Raw genomic sequence first — 26,893 nt, forward strand, 5'->3', positions numbered from 1 at the left:
ACTCATTGTAGTTTTGGACAAGCCATTTCAGAGTCGGGATAGGTCAAGGCTCACCACACTATCCAGGAAGACTTTTGGTAAATGGCTTGTAAATTTAAGTATGGCATGTATAGCAATATACCTATTTTGTCTAAATGATCTTATGGTATGGTTGTGGAATGGTTGAGGAAATGCGTGATCATGATAAATTATGAAAATGGTTAGTGTAGATTATGTTTGATGTTAAGGAAAACTATTCAGATACTTAGTGCATAAAAACTCATAAAAGGATGAAATTTGCCATAAATGAATCTTGCAGCAACACTGATGCAAGTTTGAAAATTTACTAAATATCATAGCAATTGAATTTGGTGATGGACTACATATAAAATTGAAGCTTATTATGTCTAGTTTCACATGAAAGAAATGAAACAGGTAAAGGAATTATATGTTAGAAGATATTTGAATTTTATTGAAACAGGGTCATAGCAGTTTTTGAATCCCCTGTTCCAACTTTAGAAATTCATCATAAATTATAAAGATATAATTAGGTGGTATATTTTATATCCTCAGAATCCTTATTGAGTCTAGTTTTAGAAGAAACAAATCTCATAGTCATATGAATTTTTTAAAGAGAGAAATGTGGTTCGTAGTAAACAGAGGTCAGACCAGTCGAGTCCTGAAACAGGGGTAACTTTAACTAATAAACTGTACTAATTGGCCCAACCAAAAATTCTAGAAAAAAATTAGTAGAAAGGTATATGAGTCTAGATTCAGGGAAAATTTACGGATCTTGATTTCGAGTTTCTTAACTCGAGATATGATTTTTCTTGTGACTGTGACGCAAGTAGCTTAAAAGCTGTGAATGTAGAAACAATAATCCAAAGTTCTAAAAATGTTAAACTAAGCTTAGTAACACCTCATACTCGACTCCGGCGATGGTCTCGGGCGTGGGGGCGTTACACCGAACCTATTCAGAATTTTCATAACTTAACCAATTATTTCAAACTGTTGAAGTCACACGCCCGTGTGACTAGGCCGTGTGTCACACACGGGCACTAGACACGCCCATGTGAACCAGCCGTGCCAAAAATAGGTGCTATACTGACTTTTTCACATGGCCAATAGGCACGCCCGTGTACTATGGTCGTGTGATACTTAGCTAGCTACTGACTTATGCCCACAGCCATATAACACGCTCGTGTGTCACAGCCGTGTGATTTTTAAGAGGTTACTGATTTTCTTACACGGCCACAAGGCACGCCCGTGTCCCCTGACCGTGTGGCACAAAGCAGGCTTGGCTTAAGCCAATTGCCACCCCTTTTTGGGTCAACCTACAAGCATAGAAACAGTCATATATGTATAATCCAATTTCTCATGCTAAAACACATACATCATTCATGCAATAATATTATCAACCATTTACGTGCTTATAACCTTACCTATTCATACTAAAACATAATGTAAAATTATAACAAAAACATCATTCATTCTTATACTATGAACTCACCAAACTTACCTTCTCCATTATCCAACTAGAACATGCCACTATTGCAAAATAACATTACATATCATAAGCCTTTCTCAACCATAAGTTCAAACACAAATTAGCCAAATGACATGGCTAAATATATATACATCACAAAACATACTCCCAACTACTGGCCTATACATGCCATACTTCAAATATATATTTACATTTCTAAAGTACCAAAATGAGGTTCGATAGTGTGGCGACAGTCCTTGACGATCCCTGAGCTTGGTAGCTTCGATATCTACAAGAACAATTCAAACACACACACAAAGTAAGCTTTCAAAAAGCTTAGTAAGCTCGTACTCAAATCATCAATAGTAAATGAACATAAAATAACAACATATGAATATTTGCACAATTTCAATCCATAAAACCATATTAACTCAATGAAATTCACATACATAACTTCATCTACCACTTAGGTATCATACATACCTGAATCTTTCCGTACTTGTTCACTTTTGTACTTACCTCTTATGGAATGTTATAAGACTGTCCAATACTTATTCGTCTTTTAGACATCTGCACACTTAGTGCTATAAGATTAGCCGAAGATAATATTTTCGCGCACTTAGTGCCATCTCAAATAACTGAGATTAAGTTGGTATCGCACACTTAGTGCCTCAAGTAGCCGAAGCTAGTTAAATCACACACTTAGTGCCAAAGCTAGTTTAAATCGCACACTTAGTGCCAAAACTTCTGATTCATCACCATATTATCCAATTCAATTATATTCAACCCATGTATAATAAAGGCATCAAAACTTACTTAACATCATATTTTAAGTACGAACTTACCTCGTACTTGAAGGTGTCGACTCGAACGTTTATTCTATAATCTTCGATTTTCTTTGATCTAAATCCGAACTCCTCTTTTCTTGATCTATAGTATTCAAAATTAATCCTTTTATTCACCAAATAATTCAATTCATCCATAAACACATATTTAGGGCAATTGCAAACTAGCCCTCATGTTTTCACATTTCGACACTTTAGTCCCTCTTTCACAAAATCACAAAATACACATAATTTGTTTGTACACAAGCTTAACCGAATTTTCATGGCTCTCATACAAGTCCACACATTTCATTTATTTCACATTTTAGTCCTTCAAAATAACATTTTCACAATTTAGCTCAATTTACTCAAATCCAACTAAAATCCAAAGACAAAACATGTAAACTCAACATCAAGCTTCCATATTTCGCCATTTAACAACACAAAACTCATGAATTCATCCATGACACATTTTCAAATCATCAACAAAATCAGAAAATGAGGCATGGGCTTTGTAGTACACTTAACAACGATCACAAAAACGTAGAAATTATCAAAAACTGAAGCAAAAACATACCTCAATTAAGGAATACAATGGCCGAACCCTAGGTGTTCTTTTTCTTTTATTTTCTTTGTATTTTCGTTTAAGAATGGACATAAAATGATCCATTTACATGCATTTTTTTTATTATTATTAACATAAAATCTAAATGACCATTTTGTCTTTTCATTCAACCATTAAAAATTCACCTAACACATGCCCTTTTATGTCCATTCAAATCTCCAATGGTCAAATAACCACATAAGGACCTTTACTCTAGAAAGCCAACTCAAATAAGCACTTAAACATTCAGCACACAGCTTTTATATTTTATGCGATTAGGTCTTTTTTGCAAATTAAGCATACAAACAGTTAAATTTTTACACGAGACTTTCACACATGTCAATTCACTTATCATATACACGAAAATTAATATTAAAATATTTTTCTAACTTGAATTTATGGTCTCGAAACCACTAGTCCGACTAGGGTCAAAACTGAGTTGTTACAAACATGGGAAAGGAAGGGGGTAAGCTATATAGCTTAGTAAGTCCGTATGAACATAATAAACAACTCTTACCAACCATTTACCAAATCCATTGATATAAACACAAGATAATATAAATTGCATTAAAACTCACAGTTATAACTTATTCAATCACATTGTTTGTTTTATCAATTTCCAAGCATAATTTAACATGTCTTGACACTAGCCTAATAACCGAAATCTCTCCGTTATAACCGTTTACCACAATTAACCAATCATTTCAAACCTCAAAATAAACATGCACATTAATTATGAGCGTTCACTTTTCAAGCATATATTCTAACATCTTTCAATTGTTTAAAGCCCATATCTTCTCATAATCATTTTAATAGGCAATTATGCCAATCTTTCCTTTTTTTCATATTCGATAAATCATAATTTGTGTGAATCAAACATGCTAGATCGTAACTCAATTTGGCTCGAAAGCCAATTACACGATCGCCAACCGAATTTACCATATATTTTGTACATCACAAGTATAGATCAATAATCACAAGGCTTTCGCAAAAACATTCTCATGGAAACCATGAACTCACAATATCATGAAGTCAATGCTTATAAACTTTATGTACATACCTGTACAAATTTGTAATACTTACATGCTCTTTCTCTTCTTTGACATACCCATTAAATTACTCATTGAACCACTTGGAATACTAAAGGATACTCGGGAATCTCGTACACACAGTACCGTACCAATGCCATATCCCAGATATGGTCTTACATGTAACCTCATATCGATGCCAATAGCCCAACTATGGTCTTACACAAAGTCTTATATCGATGCCATATCCCAGATATGGTCTTACACGTAATCTCAGTAACCCTAATGTCATGACATTTGTATCCTATATATTCTAAAGTTCAATTGGGACTTTCGCTGTATCGAATCTCAATAGCATTGGCATTTCATTTCAATAATATATCATTTACCACAATTATATCAATTAAGCATTTATACATATATAATTTAATGCTTATTAAACATACGAACTTACCTCGACATAAAAATGATGAAAAGGACCTAACCGTCAAATACTCATTTTTCCCCGTTCTAATTCTGAACCTTGTTTTTCTTGATCTATAATATCACATTTAACTTATTTAATCATTATACTATTCAAATCAGCCCAAAATCAGATTATGGCAAAAATTGTATTTTTGCCCCTAAAGTTTTACATTTTTATAATTTAGTCCCTAGGCTCGAAAAATGAAATGTACTCAATTTCTTCAATACCCATGCCTAGCAGAACCTTATACATGCTTATATCATCCCACATTTTTCTTTTATTTTCATTTTAACACCCATTTTACAACTTTTTACAAATAGGTCCTTTTATGCATTTTCATCGAAAATCACTTAGCAAAAGTCGTTTATCATACACCAAACATAGATTTCCTACCATTAGACATCAAAATACACAAATATCCATCATGGGTAAAATTTTAGACCTTGCTTATTTCTTAAATTAGTGGTAGAAATAGATAGATCATGTTACGAGGATTTCAAAAACATAAAAATTATTAAAAATGGGGCTAGAACGGACTTACAATCGAGCTTGGAAGCTTGAGAAAACCCTAGCCATGGTTTCCACTTGTGAATTTCGTCCATGGAAGGAACATGGACAAAAATTGACTTATAATTTGGCTTTTTAATTCATTTAATTACCAAATTACTAAAATACCCTTAATGAAAAACTTTAGAAACATACCTAACCATGTCCATTTTTGTCCAAAAATTTAACCAATGGTCTAATTACAATTTAAGGACTTCCAATTTAAAATTTCATAGGAATTAGACACGTCTAGCATGTAGAATTCAACTTTTGCACTTTTTACAATTTAGTCCTTTTGACTAAATTGAGTGCCCAAACATCAACATTTTCGAATGAAATTTTCACGAAATCATTCCATTAAATTTTATACCATAAAAATATAATAAAAATAATTTTTTTATGTCAGATTTGTGGTCCTGAAACCACTATTTTGAGTAGACCCAATGTAACAGCCCATTTTTAGGTGAAATCGAAACATTTGTTTTGGGACCACAAATCTGAGGTCAAAATATTTATTTTATTATTTTAATAAGGTTTATAGCATGATATAATTATTATGTGAAAATTTCATTAAGAAATTTTACTGTTTGAATGCTTAATTCAGTAAAAAAGGACTAAATCGCGTAAAGTGTAAAATGCATGTTCTATTAGTTAAAAGTATTCAATAGCTATAGAATATTAATTTAGTGGTCCTTATGTTTTAATTTTACCATTTGACACTTGAGTGAACATATTTGGTCATTAAATGGATGTTATATATGTTTTATTATTAAGGGTATAATTGTATATTGGTTAATAACATAAGATAAATAAAAACTAAATAATAAAAACATGGTGTTCATACTTCATCCACCACTGGAATTAGAAGAACAAGAATAAAAAAATAGGTTTTTCATTCAGAAACTTTAAATTCTTCAATTAGGTATGTGTTTTGATCAGTTTTTAATGATTTTTACGTTTTTGAGATCGTTGCTTCATATTCTAGCTAGCCCGTACCTTAATTTTTGAATTTATTCATGATTTTTAAAAGTTCCATTATTGAATAATTGATTTATTTGATGTTTGATGATGAATTTTGAATATTTGTTAATAGTTAAACTAGTTTTGTAAAGTAATTTTTGACAAAATGTCAAATAGAGATTAAATTGTGAAAATGTAAAATGTGATGGTTAAAAGTGTGAAATAATGAAAGAAATGGGATGCTAGAAGTCCCTATGAAATTCGGCCACCATGAGATTATGGTTTAATTGTGTAATTTTGCATTTTTATGTATTAAGGACTAAATTGCAAAGTAGTCAAAAGTCTAGGGGTAAAATTTTAAATTAGCTAAAATGAATGTTTTAGGCTAAATTGAATTGAATGAAAGTTTGAATGAGTTAATTTGATATGATCTAGATCAAGATAAGCAAATATCAGATCTAGATCGGGGAAAATGAAAAGTGGACGAATAGTCGATAATTTTATCCGAGGTTACGAGGTAAGTTCGTATAATTAGAATCGAACTTCTATATATATTTGAAAATATTTGAAATGAATATTGTAATTGAGAATTGGATATACTTGAATTAAAAATGTATTATTGATATGTAATAGAATTGTTACTAAGCCCCATTTGAACTATTTGAATTCATAGGATACGAGTGACTTGTCACTAGGGTTACCGATTTGGTCGAGCTCCTGTATTTGTTGCGGACTCACCACAGATTGTATGAGCTTACCGATATATCAGCTCATAAGAGCTTACTGTTTTCAGCTCATTGGAGCTTACTATTTTCAGCTCATTGGAGCTTACTGTTTCAGCTCATATGAGCTTACTGTTCAGCTCGATAGAGCTTACCATTTCAGTTCATTAGAGCTTACCGTTTCAGCTCATTAGAGCTTATTGTTTATCAGCTCAGGAAGAGCTTACCGATTATGGCTCGAAAAAGCATATATGATAATGAACTGATGGATTACTGATGATGTTCACTCAAAAGAGCATTGTATTAATGGATGGTTTCATGTATTTTTACAATGACTAACATGTGATAAATACTTGTGATTAGGTGTTGATTAATTGAATTGGTTGCATTTATAATGTTGCTTTGATTATGTATAATTGGAAAGTTTAATTCTGAATTTTACGGGCTTACTAAGCTTTAAAGCTTACTCTGTTTCTTTTTCTATGTTTTATAGAGGTTCGTTAGCTCACTCATTCCAGACAAGTTAGAGTTGCACATCAAACTATCCAATTTCTGATTGGTTTTTTTGAACTTGTGAATTTGTAAACATGGCATGTATAGGCTAGTTTGAAAGATGATAGTTATGTTATTTGATATCATGACTTTGGTATATTTTATGTATAAGCCATGTGATTTGGCTTATTTTGATGTTATGTTTTGGTTGAATTGAAGTGCTCAATTATGGTGTGTTTTGGGCAAGGAATTATTGAATGAGATTATATAAGTAAATTCCTAATATGTGTTTGTTTAATGAATGGATTATGTATGTTGTTAGATAGGTAATTGGATATGTAATTGGTAGGTTTGATATGGCCTATAATGAGTATTGAAATGAATATTTGGCTACTATTGAGCTGTGAAATGTGGTTAATTATGCTTGTAAATGCTTGTGTTTTTAGGGTGGAAAAATGGCTTTGCAAATAGCCTATTTTTATCCACACAGGCGTGTGTCTCAGCCGTGTGCGACACACGGTTACGTTACACTACCATGTGTTCCCTGGGGTTCCCTTTTGAATTAAAGTCAGTATACGCTACAGGTTTGACACGGCCTAGACACGAGCGTGTCTACTAGCCGTGTGTGATACACGGGCTGGCACATAGGCGTGTGGCCAGCAATGTGATCCAAGTCAGTAACCTCCCTAATTTTCCCAAGGCCTGGCACATGGGTGTGTCCTTGGCCGTGTGGTACAAGTTAGTATGTATGCTTTGTTTTCACTCGGCCTATGACACGAGCGTGTCTGGTAGCCGTGTGAGCCACACGGCCTATTCACACAGACATGTGACACTTGAAATGTGAAAATTTTTCTAAGTTTCTAAAATTTTTAATATGTTACGATTTAGTCCCGAATGTATGTTTAGAGTTTTGTATGCTCGATTTAATGACATATGGAATATGAATGAATCATATGGACTGAAATAATAAGTTATTTAATTTATGATTGTTCTGAATTGAATTACAAGTTCAGAAATGCCTCTTAACCTATTCCGATGACGGTTACGGGTTAAGGGTGTTACACCCAAGATCAGGCTGTTGCATAATTTGTAATACACCCTTGAACATATTGCCCCTTCTGTAACGCCCCTTACCCGTATTCAATGCGGGAATAGGGCTCGAGGTATTATTGAACGTTTATCACAAATAAACATACAAATCGAGTCATAAATTTTGCATCCAAATTAAAACCATTTGTATTCAATCATAGCGTCCCTAATACGAGCCTATAAGGCCTAAAACATGCTTTGGAAATGGTCCGGGACTAAACTGAGAACTTTAGAAATTTTTACAAAACTTAGAAAATTTTTGCTATAAACAGGGCTCACATGCCCGTGTGGTTTCGGGACACGCCCTTATAGGTACATATGCCCGTGTCCCTAACCCGTGTAACTCTCTATTTTGCAATGCATGAACAAATTGAGGTCACACGGCCAAGTCACATGCCCATGTGTTAGGCCGTGTGGTTAATTAAATTTTCATAAAATAGGTGCAGACTTTACACACTCGGGACACACACCTGTGCCTAAGGCCGTGTCCCTTACACGGCTGAGACACACGCCCGTGTCTCTACCCGTGTGCTCAATTCTAAGCATTCTATTTCTCAAAAAATTAGGTGCAAGGAACACATGGCAAGAACACATGCCGATGGGGCAGACGTGTGTCACACATGGCCTAGACACATGCCCGTGTGTCTACTCGTGTGGACAAAATAAAGGCTATTTACCAAACTTTTTGCCACCTTCATTTACACCTACACTTTCACAATTTCAATGGCACAAACCATAGCATACATAGACAACCAAAACATTCACATATCATAGCTAGAACATGTTAATGCAATACCATCATCTACAATGTTCATGAAATTTCATTATGCCAAATCAAACATACCAATTTCACATTCAAAGGCATCCACACACATACTTTCATGATGCATAATATTCTACTTAGATTTTGTAGAATACCAATGAACTATACTGAACCATTCATCAATAACCGATTAAGCCACACTTAACCATTTGCCAAGCATTAATATTCCATAACACTAAACAGGCATTGGCACATGCATACATATAGATATAATATATAAGTTTACAACCAATTCTAACCAAAATGAGCCAACTTACATGGCTAAATACCACATCAAACCTTTGAGAATTACAAGCCAATACATTTGGCCAAATTCACAATGACACATATAACAAAATGACCAAGTCCCTATACATGCCATATACTCAAAATGCTAAATTTCATCAATACCCAAAATGATAGTTTTGATAGTGTGAGGTGAATTTCCGATGATCCCCAATCCAAGCTAGCTTGGTGACACTATAAAACATGGAAAATAAATGAAGTAAGGTATATGGCTTAGTAAGCTCATATGAAAGAAATAAGCCAACCTTACCATACATTAACATGCAAGTAATACAACATAAGATAATGTGTCTTACCGTATTTTCAATTCTTAAGGGCCCAGATTTGCTTGTGTTTTAATATGGGCCCTTAAACAAAGTGAAGTGATTAATGATGGGAAATAAGAACTTCCTGTCTTCTTTTTAGCACAGTCATAAATCTCCTTGAGAATAATTTTCCCAACATTAATGGACTTTTCTATCAAAACTGCATATAACAAAAGCATTTGTTCCATCGAGATGGTGGAACTATGTGAGATAGGCATAAAACTGTAGCGAATGAAATAAAACCATACCTTTGCTACTGGTTTTAGGTATTCCCTTCGGCAATAATGGCTCCCAAACTTTCTTATAATCCATTGGGATCCCAGATTTGTCACAACATCAAGCACTTGTTGAAGAAAATCCCAATTGATATTGTTCATCATAGGGTAGTACTCATCTTATTCAACATCAGGTAAGTTAAACAAATCCTTGATGGACTTAGAAGTAAGAGGTACCATTTTCTTTCCAACGATGACCTCAGTAGCATCTTGCATTGTTAAACTAGCATAGAATTCTCGAACTAGTTCGTCATTGGGAAGTGAACAAGCATCACAAAATTGTTCCCACTTGAGAGCATTGATTTTCTTTCTAATTGGTATAGGAACAACCATCAAATCATGACTCTTCAAGTTAAAACCTTTCTCCAGCATCATAGATTGATGCTTGAAGATTGAATCAAATCTCTCTTTCACTTCTTCATCGATCAAAATTAGGTTTTCTAGTAGTCTTTAAAGATTTAGTTCTTTTGCGAGACATGGTATCTTTTCTTGAGAATATGAAAAAGTTTCTGCACAAGGGGGAAAAGAGAAATTGGCAAGGTGGGTAAAGACTTGCTACAACAAAAATCTTGTGACGACAAGGATGGTGTGGTGGTAATGACAGCGTGTGACAACAACAGTGGTGTGCGACAGCAACAACAGCAATGTGCGGCAACAATTTTGGTGCTTCGTCAATCTTCTTGCGGTAGAAATAGTTGATTTTGGCAAAAAAGAGAAGAGAAACTAGGGTTTCTTTCGGGATTTGAGGCTAGTAGCATAAGAGGGAGATTTAGGAATTTTTAGGGTTAAGCAAATTGCTTTGAAGGATATGAAAAATAGTAGAATGAATATGAGTTTATATAGGGAAGAAATAGGGCAACATATAGAAAAAATTTAGCTATATTAGGGTTACTTGGGTGGATAATTATGGATTTTTCTCTCCATTTTTTCTGTCTCAGGCCTCAAACTAAGACGTATTTACAAACTTACTCAAGAAAAAAAAACTGATTAGTACTTGGGACAAATTAGACCCCCTTTATTAACATAAAAATTTAAAATTTAAACAAAACAAATGAAACTTAAAAATTTTAATCTTAATTAGAAAATTTCTTCTTAACAAATTACATTAAATTAATTCCCAAGAAAAGTTAGAGGGGTCACAACGATTCCGCTTAAGTTCCAATCTCCTTAGACAGAATTAATTAAATGTAATAAGTTAAGAAAATAAGTTCTAATTATTTATTTATTTACAAAATGAGTTCATAAAAAATCAAGGGTCTGTTAATTTGAACGAGGATTCAGCTCGCTCAGTTTCACCATCCCAATAGTGTTTGAGACGTTGACCATTAAATTTAAAAGTACCTCCCTAATTGTCGTATAATTCAATAGCTCCATAAGGATAAACTCGGTATATGGTATAGGGTCCTTTCCATCGGGATTTAAGCTTCCCAGGAAATAACTTCAACCTTGAATTAAATAATAAAACCTTCTGACCTTTTTTAAAATCGCGAGGATGTAAATGACTACCATGCCATCTCTTTGATCTTTCTTTACACATTTTTGCATTCTAATAGGAAAACAACCTTAGCTCTTCCAACTCATCAAGTTGTAACATCCTTCTCTCACTGGCTTGCTTAAGATCAAAGTTCAACTGCTTCAATGCCTAGTGAGCTTTATTATCCAACTCTAATGGCGAATGACGTACCTTTCCAAAGACTAACCAATAAGGAGTCATTCCTAACGGTGTCTTAAATGTTGTTTGATAGGCCCATATTGCATCATCGAGCCTTCGTGACCAATCTTTTTCTTTGATTTCACAGTTCACTCTTTCAACTTTCCCATTAGATTGGGGGTGATAGGTAGTAGTAATCTTGTGCTTCACATCATATTTGTCAAGCAACCACTTAAGCTATTTGTACAAAAAGTGAGAACCTTTATCACTAATAATAGCTCTTGGTGTCCCAAATCATGTAAACACATGCTTATGTAGGAATCGCATGACTACCTTAGCATCATTTGTAGGGTATGCTTTAGCTTCAACCCACTTGGAGACATAAGCCACAGCAACTAAGATGTATTTGTTCCCAAATAAAGAAGGAAATGGGCCTAAAAAGTCAATGCTCCATACATTGAACAATTCAATCTCCAAAATGTTTATCAAGGGCATCTCATTCCTCCTTGATATATTTCTGGTCTTTTGGCATTTATCGCAGTTCTTCACATAAGAATAAACATCTTTAAATAGTGTAGGCCAAAAGAAACATACTTGCAAAATCTTTGCTGCAGTACGTGAACCACCAAAGTGTCCCCCACTTAGAGATGAATGGCAATGATACAAGATCTCAGCAATCTCAGTTTCAACTAATCATTTTTAGATTATATTGTCTGCACACTGTTTAGACAAAAACGGATCCTCCCAAAAATAATATTGACTATCATGAAGGAATTTTTTCTTTGTTGGTATGTCATTTCTCGAGGAATTATTCAACATGCAAGATAATTGGCAAAATCAGCAAACCAAGGTTTTTCATGAATTCGACTTACCTCAAATAAGTGTTCATCTGGGAAATTCTCGTTGATAGGCACACATGATCGAGTTACCTCATCTTACTCCAACCTCGATAGATGATTAGCTCTTTGATTTTCGACACTTTTTCTATCTTGGATCTTAAGGTCAACTTCTTGGAGTAAAAGTATCCAACGAATTAGCCCCGATTCATGAGCAAGTATTTAATGGTTGCATGGTCAGTAAATACTGTAATTTTGGTACCTATAAGATATGAGCGAAATTTTTCAAAAGCAAAAACTATAGCAAAGAGTTCCTTTTTAGTTACTGTATAATTGAGTGGGCTCCCATCAAAATTCTACTTGCATAGTAAATAGGGTGAAACACTTTGATTCTTCTTTGACCCATCACAGCTCCAATGGCATAATCACTTGCATTGCACATTAACTCAAAATGTGAGCTCCAATAAGGTGTAATGATTATTGGGGCTGAGATTAACCTTTTTTTTTTATCTTCAAAAGCTTCCAAACATGCTTTGTTGAAATGAAACATTGTATCTTTCTTTAACAACAAACACAATGGTTTAGAAATTTTTAAGAAAGCTTTGATAAACCTTCGGTAAAAACCGACATGGCCTAAGAAACTTCTGACTCCTTTCACATTAATTGGGGCTGGTAATCTTTCAATTACGTCCACCTTTTCTTTATCGACTTTAGTTCCTCTCATTGAGATTTTATGCCCTAAGACAATCCCTTCCTTAACCATAAAATGACATTTTTCCCAGTTAAGGATAAGATTCATCTCTTCGCATATCTTCAATATCTTATCCAAATTACTCAAACAAATATCATAAGTGTTACCAAAAATAGAAAAATCATCCGTGAAAACCTCAACAAATTTTCAACCAAATCAGTGAATATTGCCATCATGCATCGTTGAAATATTGCAGGTGCATTGCATAAACCAAAAGGCCTTCGCCTAAAAGCAAATGTATCGTATGGACAAGTAAAGGTTGTTTTATGTTGGTCCTCTGAAGCTAAAACTGTTTGGTTATATCCCGAATATCCATCTAAAAAACAATAGAATTCATTACCTATCAGTCGATCTAACATCTGATCCATAAAAAGCAACCAAAAATGGTCCTTCTGAGTGGCTTTATTTAACTTTCTGTAATCAATACAAATTCTCCAACCAGTAACAATTCTTGTTGGAATCAACTCGTTACGCTCATTTTAAACAATCATGATTCCACCTTTCTTCGGCACACACTGCACCGGACTTACCCACGAACTATCTAAAATAGGATAGATGATTCATGCATCTAACTATTTGATCATTTCCTTTCTCACAACTTCTTTCATAATAGATTGAGCCTCCTTTTCCCATTAATTTAAGGTCTTTCACATTCTTTTAAAATAATTTTATGCATGCAAAAAGAAGGGCTTATACCTCGAATATTAGCCATGGTCCAACAAATTGCTTTCTTAAATTTCTTTAAAATAAGAATTAGTTGCTCCTCTTGATCTTTCGTCAGTTCTACTAAAATATTCACAGGAAAAGTGGAACAGTCACCTAAATAAACATATTTCAAATCGGAAGGAAGTACCTTTAGTTCAAGTTTAGGTGGTTCTTCAATTGACAACTTGGGTTGCACAAATTCTCTGACTTCTAACTCCAATGGTTCAAACCGTGTGGATTGAATAAAATTTCTCAGATTGGATTCCATCAAAGCCATGTTTTTTTCACCTTCTTCATCCTCCAATGGGTCAAGATCTAAAGCTTTCTCCGATGGATCTTCTTCAAAATTGCTTTCCATAGAAACCAAGGTTTCTATCACTTCCATATTTGAACACTCTTCTGCTGGATCGGGAAATTTCATCCTTTTAAGAATGTTAAAGGTTACCTGATCATCCTGAACTCACATGGTGAGTTAACCTTTCTACACATCAATTACCGTTCTTCTTGTGGCTAAGAAAGGTTTCCCAATGATGATTTACACTTCCTTATCTGCTTCAAAATCTAAGACAATGAAATTAGCAGGAAAAATAAATTTATCAACTCTTACCAAAACATCCTCGATCTTTCCCTCAGGATATGCTAAAGATTGATTTGGTAGCTAAAGTGTCACAATTGTAGGTCTTACTTCACCTATCCCTAGCATCTTGAAAATAAACTTAGGCATCGAGTTGATAATCGCTCCTAAATCACACAAAGCTTTACCACAGTAAGATTCACCAATGTTACAAGGTATAGTAAAGCTTCCTGGGTCTTTCAATTTCGGTAGCAGTTTGTTTTGCAAGAATGCACTGCACTCCTTTGTCAAGGCAACAGTCTCATACTCACTCAGTCATTTCTTCTTGGACAGTATATCCTTCATAAACTTCAAATAATTTGGAATTTTTTCTAAAGCCTCCACCAACAGAATATTGATGTGTAACTGCTTTAGAACATCCAAAAACTTCTTGAATTACACCTCCTATTTCTGCTTGTGTTGCTGCAATCTTTGCGGATACGGAGGTGATGGAACTTTCGGTTGAATCGAGTAACTCCTCTGAGTAGGTAAATCTGCATCCAAAGAAGATATTGAAGTATCTAAATTCACTAAGTTAGGATTTACCTTATCAGTCTTTGTAGATTTTGACTCTTTTGGTATAGGAATTTCAACAACTGGTTGATTCTTCTCAACGGGCTTATCTTCGACATCAATCAATCGAGGTTCCAGAATTTTACCACTTCGCAATGCCACTGCCTTGATATGTTCTTTACCCAAATTTCTTAGATTCTTAGTATTGCTCGATCAGGTTCCTTGCGGTCTATTACGAAGCTTCGTAGCTAACTGACCCATTTGGTTTTTCAAAGTTTTCAATGTTGCTACTTGGCTTTTGATCAAAGCGTCATTATTTTCCATGTACGCTTTCAACAAGTTCTCCAAACTATTTGATTCCTCAACTTAAGGTGGGTTTGGAGCTTTCTGATTAAACCCTTGAGATTGGTTGGTTCTATGCTACAATAAGTTGTTGTTCGGTCCATTTCCTTAGTTGCTCCAAGAAAAGTTAGGATGATTACTCCATGAAGGATTGTAGAATTTGCAGTAAGGTCCTTGTCTACTCCTATTTTGATGTTGGTTACCTACATTGTACACTGACTCGAGATTTGATGGACAATTCTCAAAAGAATGAACTTCCCCACAATACATACAGGAAACTACTTCAAATAGACTTGGTGGCTGAGCTGCAAAATTATTAGCACTATTAGCGGTAAACTATTTTAACATGGAGGAAATAGACGATACCTGAGCTGATAATAAAGTGAGGGCGTCAACTTCATGAACTCTGGCTACACGTCTTCCTGAAGCTATTCGATTTGTTGTCGCGATCCTCTGAATGATCTCATAGGCCTCATTATAAGACTTAGAAAAAAATTTACCATTCGCAGAAGCATCTACCATCAATCTTGTGTGCATTGAGACCATTATAGAATGTCTCCAACTGGATACAATGAGGAATCCCATGATGAGGACACTTACGAAGTAACTCCTTGAATCGCTTCCAAGCCTTATACAAAGACTCGTCATCCAATTGTTGGAAAGTTGTGATCTCGTTCCTCAACTTAGCATTTTTGCTAGGCAGGAAATACTTAACCAAAAATCTCTCTGCTAATTCATGCCATGTAGATATGGAACTTTTTGGCAATGAATTGAGCCATGCTTGTGCTCGATCTCACAACGAGTACGAAAACAACTTTAACCTTAGTGCGTCTTCAGTTACACTGGCTATCTTGAGTGAGTCACTCACCTCTATAAACAAGCGAAGAGGGAGATGTAGATCTTCCATGGGCATACCACTGAATTGGCCCACTGTTTGGAGCATTTGAAACATCATTGGTTTCAATTCAAATCGAGTTGCCTTAATATCTGGCCTTCTAATTCCTGGATTTAACTCACTGAAAAGTGGCACAGCATATTGTTTGATGCATCGATCCCTATCATTGACAATGAGGATGGGATTTCGTACACAATCAGCTTCATTACCTTGGTCTTGATTCTGATTTCCAAGGTCTATCTCGACTTGTCTTTGAGTTGGTCGTTCATGTCTTCTGTCTGAAAGTTCGCTCAATTTCAGGGTCTACAAGGAGTAAATCAATAATCCAATCTATGCTTATAAACACCTAAAAAGAAAATCACAAAATTGAAAAGAATAAGTTAGTAATGTTAGAAATAATCCAAATTGGAAATAAATAATTTCACAAAAACAAATGACTTTGGCAATAGTTAACAATCCCCAGCAATGGCGCCAAAAAATTGTAACGCGTAGGTTTGTGCAAGTGTACATAGTTGTTATCAAGAAATAAGTAAGTATCGAGTTATCGTCTCCATAGGGATTGTATTTGTGTTAAATCACTTAATTGTAAAATTATACTAACAACTTGGTAAATAAAAACACAATATGGTTGAGAAGTGATAATTAAAATTAAATATATTAAACTAAATGCAATGATCCCTAATGCAAATTACCCTAAGTATGCAAACTATATGAATGAAATATATTTTAGCAAAATTAAACACAATTTGCAACAATTATAACATAAATACACTAGGACAATTACTTTAATTAAACTTAATTTATTCTCAACATGCTTAATAATATTCGTAAAAACATTCCATGGCAACTCGATCTTTCATGAGTTTGGAAACCACATTAGGTCCTTTCAGAATCCTTTACTTAGTAAATACGCATTTCACTGATCTTTATTTACTAAGGGTTTCTTAGCATTCGTGTGAGGTAACATGGATGTCTTAGGTTTGAAACAGTTTAATCACACAAATCTAAAAATTATGCAGATAACAGAGCTTGGTTAGAGTTGTTATGCAACCTACAATTTAATCAGGTTAGGATCTAAATTAAGCATGCACATTTCAATTATGTCCACTAGTCGTCGTCTAGTTAGGATCGCTCAGCTAATTCAGGTGCATTTCCATCACGTATGAACGAAATACAAACTTGATTTTAATTGAAAACATTATCGACTGAGGAACAAACATTATAAGCATGAATCAAATAAATATTATTTAATCAAAGCAATCATCCTAGCTTAAATAAAATTAAGCTAACATTGTTGTAAACAAGAACAAAGAACACATAGCAAACATTTTTAGATTAAATTAAAGAAAAGAAAGATTAAACCCAAATCAAAGCGGCTGTCACCCAAGACTCTGACTAACGAGGCTCCTTCACTTCTTCACTTTGCTCATTTGCTGATGGCTCTCCAATATGGCCAACCAAGGGCTCTTTAAGAGGCTTAATTGCTAAAATCTCTATGAAGAGATGATGCTAGGCGTGGGGAATGAAAAATGCAAAAGAGAATTAAGAGAAAAAAGAAAATGATGAGGGATAAGGGATGATTAGGAATAGTGAAATGAAGTCTTATTTATAGGTGAAGAGAAGAGAGTAGTTTGCTAAAAATAAAGAGGTTTAGTTTCTTCAAGCTTTTCCAATGAGTGGTTGACCATGCTTAGTGGATTTGAGTTGAATTTTGGTTGATTTTTAAGCAATTTATATGCCATAACAACTCAGGACTGAGACTTGGTCAAATGTAAATCCTCGAGCAAATTTCTAATTTCTTCAACATTACAAGGATCTTGTGTAATTAAACCAAAAAGTGGTTTATGTGGACAGCCATGTGTAGCCAAAATTGGGTTGACTTGGTCTTCAATTTGGACTATTTTTGTAATCCAATAAAGCTATCAGACCTGTCCAAAATAAATCAATAAATTAAAGGACCAAAGAATAAAATTTATCCAATTTAAATAATTAATTAAAAACCAAATTATTAATAAAATATTTTAAAATGAATTATTAAATATAATTTTATATTTTATTATTTAATTTAATCATCGATGACCCATTTTATGTCTTAAAATATAATATGTTCAAATAAATATAAAATAAGCCATTTTATGCATGAAAACTATATAATAAAGCATAAAATCATATTTTAATAATTTCTATGTCCTAATTTCATATTTTCACATATTTCATTAATTTATTAAACAATTTCTTAATTTTAACAACGAATTTAAGTACAAAGGTGATAAATTACGTAGGAAAAATCCTTTACATTTTTTATTTTACAGTTTATGACAGTGGAACGTACCCTAAACTATGGCTCTGTGTCAGTTAAGCTATAAGGTAAGCTGGTTAAGTATTAACTAGACGTAAACCAACTTAGTTGTACAGAAAGGGTAAGCACTCAAATAAAGTTCATCAGAAGTTGAAGACCTTGATAAGCCAATTCAGTAAAAATGTGACACTTGTTAGGTTTAAATAAGGCTACAGGTTATATAAATAGATTTGTTGGATAGGATATGTAACGCTCCAATTTTCAGGAATTCTGTGTATGTTAGCAAAATTTAAAATTTTTGTGTTCTTTCTGTTTGGCGTAGGTTTAATTATGTTAGTGGGCCTCTAGAAGGCCCAAGCTTAAGTTAAAACTCGGTAATTTTAGTTAATTTTAGTTCCGTAAGAAAAAGGGGTTCTGGTTAACTGGGCTTTTTAAGTATTAATGGGTAAAATGAAACACAAAGAAGCAGGTGGCAGAGTGGCATGTGACACCACTGGGAAGGCTATAAAAGTGGCATGTGGATGCTAGGGAGAACTGAAGTTCAAGTCACAATGTGACATATTAAGGGAATTATTTTATGATTAGAAAGGGGAAGTTTTGGAACTCAAGTAAAAGACTGTCAGGAGGAGTTTGAGTTGCTCAGGTGATTGAGTAAGGAGGGAATAAGGGAGAGGATTTAGGAGCTGATTAGGGAGAGTACTGTTGGCCGAATGGTGGACTCTTGAGGAGCAAGAGTTGGCCCGCCAAGGGTTTTTCTTTAGGGGGCAAGTTTTGACTGGGGCAAGTTTCGACTAGGTCAAATGCCAAGTATAAGTTCGGCATTAGGGGTAAGTTGTGTCGTTTCCTGACCATTCTTCCTTTTTCTTTTTTCTTCTTTTTCTCTCTTCATCAACTTCTTTTCTTCTTCTTGTCTACCGAATCTCTCTACCATTCTGCTTATCTTCATTTTTTTTATCAGTTGTTTTAAGCCTATAGTCGATTGCCTCAAAAAGCCAAAATCCCGAAAGCCTGATTTCTTTTGTGCCGTTTTCTTTGAGTCAAAACCCTCTTATTTTCCCTCATCTTCTTGACCGATTCTCTAGTCCTCTGAACCCCAAGTTTCTGTCAACAAAGCCACTACAAAGCCCTCATCTTTTCTTCACTGTTACAAAAAGCCGAAAACGCATAGCCATAGGGACATAGCCGAATTCTAAGATCATTAAAGGCTCAAATTTTGTTATCATTTGAGGGGTTAGATCTGCATCAAAATCGAGTAGGATTTAATTGGAATCATTGACTGAAGGAACCGGTGGTAAGTTTTTGAACTTAATCTTTATTTCAGGTTTTAGAAAAAGCCGAAACCCCTAAAGGTTAGGGAGGCTGTCGATTTGGGCTTGTAGCTCTAAGGGTTGTTATAACTATTTTATTTTGATAATAGTGGGATCTAGAGGCTGCTGATCGAAGGCTTGGACAAGTGGAACCACTGGATCTAGACATAATCGCTAATTTCGACAAAGGTAGGATCGCTAGTGCCTAAGGTGTTTTCGGCCGAATATGGTAAGGGGTTAATACGTAGTTCATTTTCGATAGTCAGATTAACGTGTTAGTAATCCAATTGTAGGCAGTTCATGTATGGATCTCGTCAGTATATCGTCGCAAATAGGTGTGTAACTGACACCCTCTTATAGACTAGATCGGCAAAAGCTGAAATGCCGAGAAGCTAATATTTTGAGAACTTGCGAGTGTGCGAATGCTCGTGAGATTAATAATGTGAGGTATATGATAAATTAAAGTGATAAGATAGTAGGTGCACGATTTTGTGCATTTCGATGTTTTTGGGCTTAATGGGCCAAAATCCGGATAACGGGCCAACGGGCCCAATTCGGTAAGAAAACACGGTAAATGTTTCTGGTCGTACGTAAATGGCTATGTTATGAACGAAAACCTTAAGGATAGTTAAATTACTTGAATACCCTTATGTATAGAAAATTACTGTTATACCTCTAGGGGTACTTTTGACTGAAAAGCATGATGATCTGATTCCGTTTGATGTATGCCATGATTGTATATCTGTTGCATGGGGACATGGGTTATATTATGGAGGAAGCGTCCTGGTGGCTATGCCACAAATATCTGATATGGTGGCTCTGCCACATATATTTGTTCTGGTGGCTCTGCCACGATTATCTGTATCTGGTGACTCGGTTACATTATCTGTTCTGGCAGCCATGCTGAATATTTCTGTGGCATGTAGTGGTTGGGTAGGTCGAGTATTCTCCCCACATGGTGGAAGGTTGGTATGGGGGTGCATGTGGTTGGATATGGGTTGGGTTTTGCATAAACATGTAATATCCGTTCTGATCTGATATGGGCTTATGGGCTATATTCTGACTTCTGTTCTGGGCTAAGGCCAACTTATTCTACAGTCCGATGGACTCACCTCCTCTTTCTCGGTTTCCTACCTGGTGCACAGCTTCCATTCACTTTAACCTGCAATGAAATTATCTTTTAAAACACTATGTAAGTTTTTCTAGATCAACAATATAAAATGTTTTGAACGCTTCGATGCGGCACGTCGAATCCGGCCATAACGTCTTGACCGGGTTTGGAGTGGGTTTACAAAAACAAAGATTTTCGAAAATAAAAATTTAAAAAAAACTCGGTTTTCAAAATTTAGATCTTTAGAAGGTGGCATTCTGAATCTTCGGCCCAAGCCTGTAAGTATTACTCTAAACTTTTCTGAATACTTTCCTGAATTATCTGTCTGTACTGAAACCCTAGTAGGATAGGATGATACTAAAGCCATAGGAAAATTTGATAAGAGACTGAAACTGTAGCTAGACTTCGATTCTGCGAAAACAAACTTTGAATTACTGTCTGATTCATAAAACATCTGTAATAAACACTAGAATATTGAATTGATGCATAAAAATTCGTGATCAGATAATACGATATGAGTACAAGAGCCGCTCGTGGAAGAGGTCGTGGACAGGGCCGAGGAAGTGCTCGAGCGAGATCTTCGTCTTCGGGACATATGCTGGCGGCGGATGCACTGGTACCACCGGCAACAAAGGTGGAGTCTCATGACTGCGGTGTCGAGGATAATGCCCTGTCACAGGCAATGCTTCGTGTTTTGGAAAGGGTTGCCGCGGCAAGTACGGGCAACAGAATTCAGGGATCTATTTCTGAACGACTTCGGGCTAACGGAGCGGAGATCTTTAAGGGCATGTCTGGTATAGCCCCGAATGTGGCGGAATATTGGTTGGAGGCCACTGAACGGATTATGGATGACTTGGACTGCTCTATGGAGTAGAAGCTGAAGGGAGCCGTGTCGTTGCTGAGGGACGAGGCCTATCAGTGGTGGCTCACTGTGAGAGAAGGGACCCCGGCTAATAGGGTAACTTGGGAATTATTTAAGACGGACTTTAAAGGGAAGTATGTTGGGGCGAGTTATGTGGACGCCCGCAGAAAGGAATTCTTGAATCTGGTGCAATGAGGTAAAATAGTCGGCCGAGTTTCTGAGGCTAAGCCAGTATGCCGTGGGCATAGTCGCTACGGAATATGAGCGAAGTGTGCATTTCGAGGATGGTCTTAGAGATGACCTTAGGCTGTCGATTGCTCCGTAGAGGGAGTGGGACTTTGCGGTCTTGGTCGAGAAAGCAAAGATAGCTGAGGAGGTTAAGCGTGCTGAAAAGTAGAATCAGGAGAAGGATCAAAACCGTTTTCAGAGGGATTCAGGACCCTCGAGTGGAGCAAATAGAAATGTTAAGAGAGCAAGAGTGGATGAACCAGTTCGAGCAGTGTCGATGAATGTTATTAGACCACCAATCTGTGAGACTGTGGTAAGGTACATTTAGGCGAGTGTAGGAAATGTTCCGGTACTTGTTTTCGATGCGGATCTATGGAGCATAGAGTTAAAGACTGTCCTTAGAGAGCTGATCAGGCTCAATTTGCGGTGCAGAAGGTTGCTCAACCCATGAGAGGTGGACCACAACCACCGAGAGGACGTGGACAAGATAGGGGCAGAAATGGAAATGGTCGAGGTCGAGGGCACTGGCGGAGGTGCCAAAAATCTGGCTCGACAACCAGACATTGGTGTATGCTGCTCGTCGTTGAGAGGAGGCGGCCTTTTGACGTCATAACCGATGCGTTTTGGTTTCTAGCATGCAGATATCTTGCTTTGGTAGATATTGGATCTACTCATTCCTATGTTGCATGTGCCATATCTAGGTCGTTGGGTGTGCACTCGAGAAGATTGTGAGTGGGGTATCGTGCTAAGTCCTTTGGGTCACTTTCGGTTAGGGTAGACAAAGCGTATAGGGATGTACCCTTAGAAACTCAAGGTAGGATTTTCCACGGAGATCGATGGAGTTACTGTTCGAAGAGTTTGATCTCATTCAGGAATGGGTGGCTTGTTAAGCATAAGGCGACTTTGGATTGTCTTTGCTAAACGAATGGTGTTAAGGACCACAAAGCATGAGGAGGTTATGGTGATAGGTGAGCGAAGGGATTATTTGTCCAATGTGGTGTCGGCATTAAGAGCCAAAAAGTGGATTCGGAAAGGTTGTGAGGCCTATTTGGCATTTGTAAGTCAGTCGAAAGATGAGGGTCTAACAGTGGATAAGGTTAAGACCGTAAAGGAGTTCCAAGATGTTTCTCCGGAGGAGCTTTTGGGATTGCCTCCTAACCGAGAAGTTGAGGTTGGAATCAACTTATTGCCTGGAACGGTGCCCGTGTCCATCGCACTGTATAGGATGGCACCGAAGGAGTTAGTGGAGTTAAAGGCATAAATTCAAGAGTTGTTGGATAGGGGCTTCATTAGGCCAAACGTGTCTCCATGGGGAGCACCGGTGCTATTCGTGTAAAAGAAGGATGGTATGATGCGGATGTACATTGATTATCGCCAGTTGAACAAACTGACGATTAAGAATAAGTATCCACTGCCAAGGATTGACGATCTGTTTGAACAGCTTAGAGGAGCTTTTGTATTTTCCAAGATCGACCTTTGATCTGGATATCATCAATTAAGGGTCAAGGAGGCAAATATCTATAAGACGGCATTCAGGATTCGGTACGGTCATTACGAGTTTCTGGTTATTCCATTTGGACTGACAAACGCTCCTGCAGCGTTTATGGATCTGATGAATCGTGTGTTCCAACCATTTTTGGATCAGTTCATAGTCATTTTTATTGATGATATCCTGGTATATTCTGAAACGGAAGCGAAGCATGATGAGCATCTCCATATAGTGCTACAAGTGTTAAGGGGGAAGGAACTTTATGTGAAGTTAAGCAAGTGTGAATTTTGGTTGAGGGAGGTAACCTTCTTAGGTCATGTGGTCTCTATAGAGGGGATTAGGGTGGACCCTTAGAAAATTGAAGCAATTTTGGAGTGGAAGCCGCCTAGGTCAATGTCGAAAATACGAAGTTTTCTAGGATTGGCAGGATACTATAGAAGGTTTGTGGAAGGTTTTTCTGTGATGGCAGCACCTTTGACAAAACTCATAAGGAAAGGAGTATCGTTTGTATGGACTGAGAAGCGCAGGAAGCTTTTGAGAAGTTGAAAAAGTTACATTGAAGCACTGTGTTAATTCGGTGAGTCAGGAAGGATTTTCTTGTGTGCGGTGACGCATCACATGTAGGTTTGGGCTGCGTGTTAATGCAATAGGGTAAGGTGGTTGCATATGCATCACAACAGCTTAAGCCTCACGAGGGGAACTATCCTTCTCATGATTTGGAGTTGGCAACAGTGATATTTGCACTTAAGATTTGGAGACATTACTCGTACGGAGAAAGGTATATTATATTCACTGACCATAAGAGTCTTAAGTACTTGTTGACTCAGAAGGAGCTAAACCTTAGGCAAAGGAGATGGATTGAGTTACTTAAGGATTATGACTGTTCGATTGAGTATCACCCAGGCAAGGCTAATGTGGTAGCCGACGCTCTAAGTCGTAAAATTGTATCTGATCTGAGAGTAATGTTTGCTCGTTTGAGTCTGTATGATGATGGAAGTCTATTGGCGGAGTTGCAAGTGAGGCTAACCTGGGTGGATCAGATTAAGGAAAAGTAGTTGAACGATGAGTCCTTGGTCGCTCATTTTCAACAAGTTAAGGAAGGGGAAACTTTTGAGTTTGGGTTAAATGGCGAGGGAGTTTTGTGCTTCCGAGGAAGAATTTGTGTTCCGAAGGACTCTGATTTGAGGCAGACAATATTGAAGGAAGCTCATGGGGGACTTTGTGCCATGCATCCTGGAGGGAACAAGTTGTATCACGACTTGCGAGAATTGTACTAGTGGCCTGCACTTAAACGAGAAGTAACGGAGTTTGTAGGGAAATGTCGACATGCCAGCAAGTGAAAGCTGAGCATCAATTACCTTCTGGTCTGTTGCAGCCAGTGAAGATAGCACTTTGGAAGTGGGAGAGGGTAACCATGGACTTTGTGAGTGGGCTGCCCTTAACACCATCGAAGAAAGACTCGGTGTGGGTGATTGTGGATAGGTTGACCAAATCAGCCCATTTCATACCTATGCGTACTGACTTTTCAATTCAAAAGTTAGCCAAGTTGTATGTGGCGGAGATTGTGCGACTTCATGGAGTCTCAGTTTTGATTATATTTGACCGGGATCCCAGATTCACATCTCGATTTTGGAAAAAGTTGCATGAGGTGTTGGGGACGCGATTGAACTTTAGTACGGCTTTCCATCCCCAAACTGATGGTCAGTCGAAAAGGGTTATTCAGATTCTAGAGGACATGTTGGGGGGATGCGTAATGGACTTTCGAGGTAGTTGGGAGGATTACTTGTCTTTGGCAGAATTTGTGTACAATAACTGTTACCAGGCGAGTATTCGAATGGCACCGTATGAAGCACTGTATGGATGAAGGTGTCGTACACCTAGTTGTTGGACGGAGCTAAAAGAGCAACAAGTTCTTGGACCAGAGTTGGTAGCTGATACTGAGGATAAGGTCAGAATAATTAGGGATTGGTTAAAAGAAGCATCTGATAGGCAAAAGTCATATGCAGATTTGAAGCGTAAGGAGATTGAGTACTCAGTAGGTGATATGGTCTTCTTAAAGGTTTCTCCTTGGAAGAAGATATTAAGGTTTGGTAAGAAGGGCAAGTTGAGTCCACGCTTCATTGGGCCTTATCAAGTTTTGAAGCGAGTAGGCCCAGTGGCATATCAATTGGAATTGCCTCCAGAGTTAGACAGGATTCACGATGTTTTTCACATCTTCATGTTAAGGCGTTATCGTTCTGACCTTGCTCATGTCGTGCCAGTTGCAGAAATTGAAGTTCAAACTGATTTGACCTTTGAGGAGGAGCCTATGCAAATATTAGCTCGAGATGTTAAGGTTCTCAGAAGGAAATCTGTCCTGTTAGTGAAAGTGCTTTGGCGTAATCATGGCAGAGAGGAAGCCACTCGGGAGCCAAAAGAGGCGATGCAACATCAATACCCTCATCTGTTTGGATCAGGAAAATTTCGAGGACGAAATTTCTTTAAGAAGGGTAGAGTTGTAAAGCCCCAATTTTCTGGAATTCTGTGTATGTTGGCAAAATTTAAAATTCCTGTGTTCTATCTGTTTGGCGTAGGTTTAATTATGTTAGTGGGCCTCTAGAAGGTCCAAGCTTAAGTTAAAACTCGATAATTTTAGTTAATTTTAGTTCCGTAAGAAAAAGGGGTTCCGGTTAACTGGGCTTTTTAAGTATTAATTGGGTAAAATGAAACACAAAGAAGCAGGTGGCAGAGTGGCATGTGATGCCACTAGGAAGGCTATAAAAGTGGCGTGTGGATGCTAGGGAGAACTGAGGTTCAAGTCACAATGATAGCATATTAAGGGAATTATTTTTATGATTAGAAAGGGGAAGTTTTGGAACTCAAGTAAAAGACTGTCAGAAGGAGTTTGAGTTGCTCAGGTGATTGAGTAAGGAAGGGATAAGGGAGAGGATTTAGGAGCTGATTAGGGAGAGTAGTGTTGGCCGAATGGTGGACTCTTGAGGAGCAAGAGTTGGCCGGACAAGGGTTTTTCTTTAGGGGGCAAGTTTCAGCTAGGTCAAATGCCAAGTATAAGTTCGGCATTAGGGGTAAGTTGTGCCGTTTTCTGACCATTCTTCCGTTTTCTTTTTTCTTCTTTTCTCTCTTCAGCAACTTCTTTTCTTCTTCTTGTCTGCCGAATCTCTCTACCATTCTGCTCATCTTCATTTTTTTATCAGTTGTTTTAAGCCTATAGTCGATTGCCTCAAAAAGCTGAAATCCCGAAAGCCTGATTTCCTTTGTGCCATTTTCTTCTAGTCAAAACCTTCTTATTTTCCCTCATCTTCTTGACCGATTCTCTAGTCCTCTGAACCCCAAGTTTCTGTCGACAAAGCCACTACAAAACCCTCATTTTTTCTTCACTGTTACAAAAAGCCGAAAACGCATAGCCA

General features: G+C 36.7%; 1 non-coding gene across 1 annotated transcript; it reads left to right on the forward strand.

The window, feature by feature from the left end:
- Positions 1 to 15,873: 15,873 nt before the first annotated feature.
- On the forward strand, positions 15,874 to 15,980 carry LOC128294818 (small nucleolar RNA R71). Its single transcript, XR_008285125.1, has one exon. It is a non-coding gene; the product is annotated as a small nucleolar RNA R71 (small nucleolar RNA).
- Positions 15,981 to 26,893: the final 10,913 nt, after the last annotated feature.

This window comes from Gossypium arboreum, chromosome 6, assembly GCF_025698485.1.
Source record: "Gossypium arboreum isolate Shixiya-1 chromosome 6, ASM2569848v2, whole genome shotgun sequence".
NCBI lineage: Eukaryota > Viridiplantae > Streptophyta > Magnoliopsida > Malvales > Malvaceae > Gossypium > Gossypium arboreum.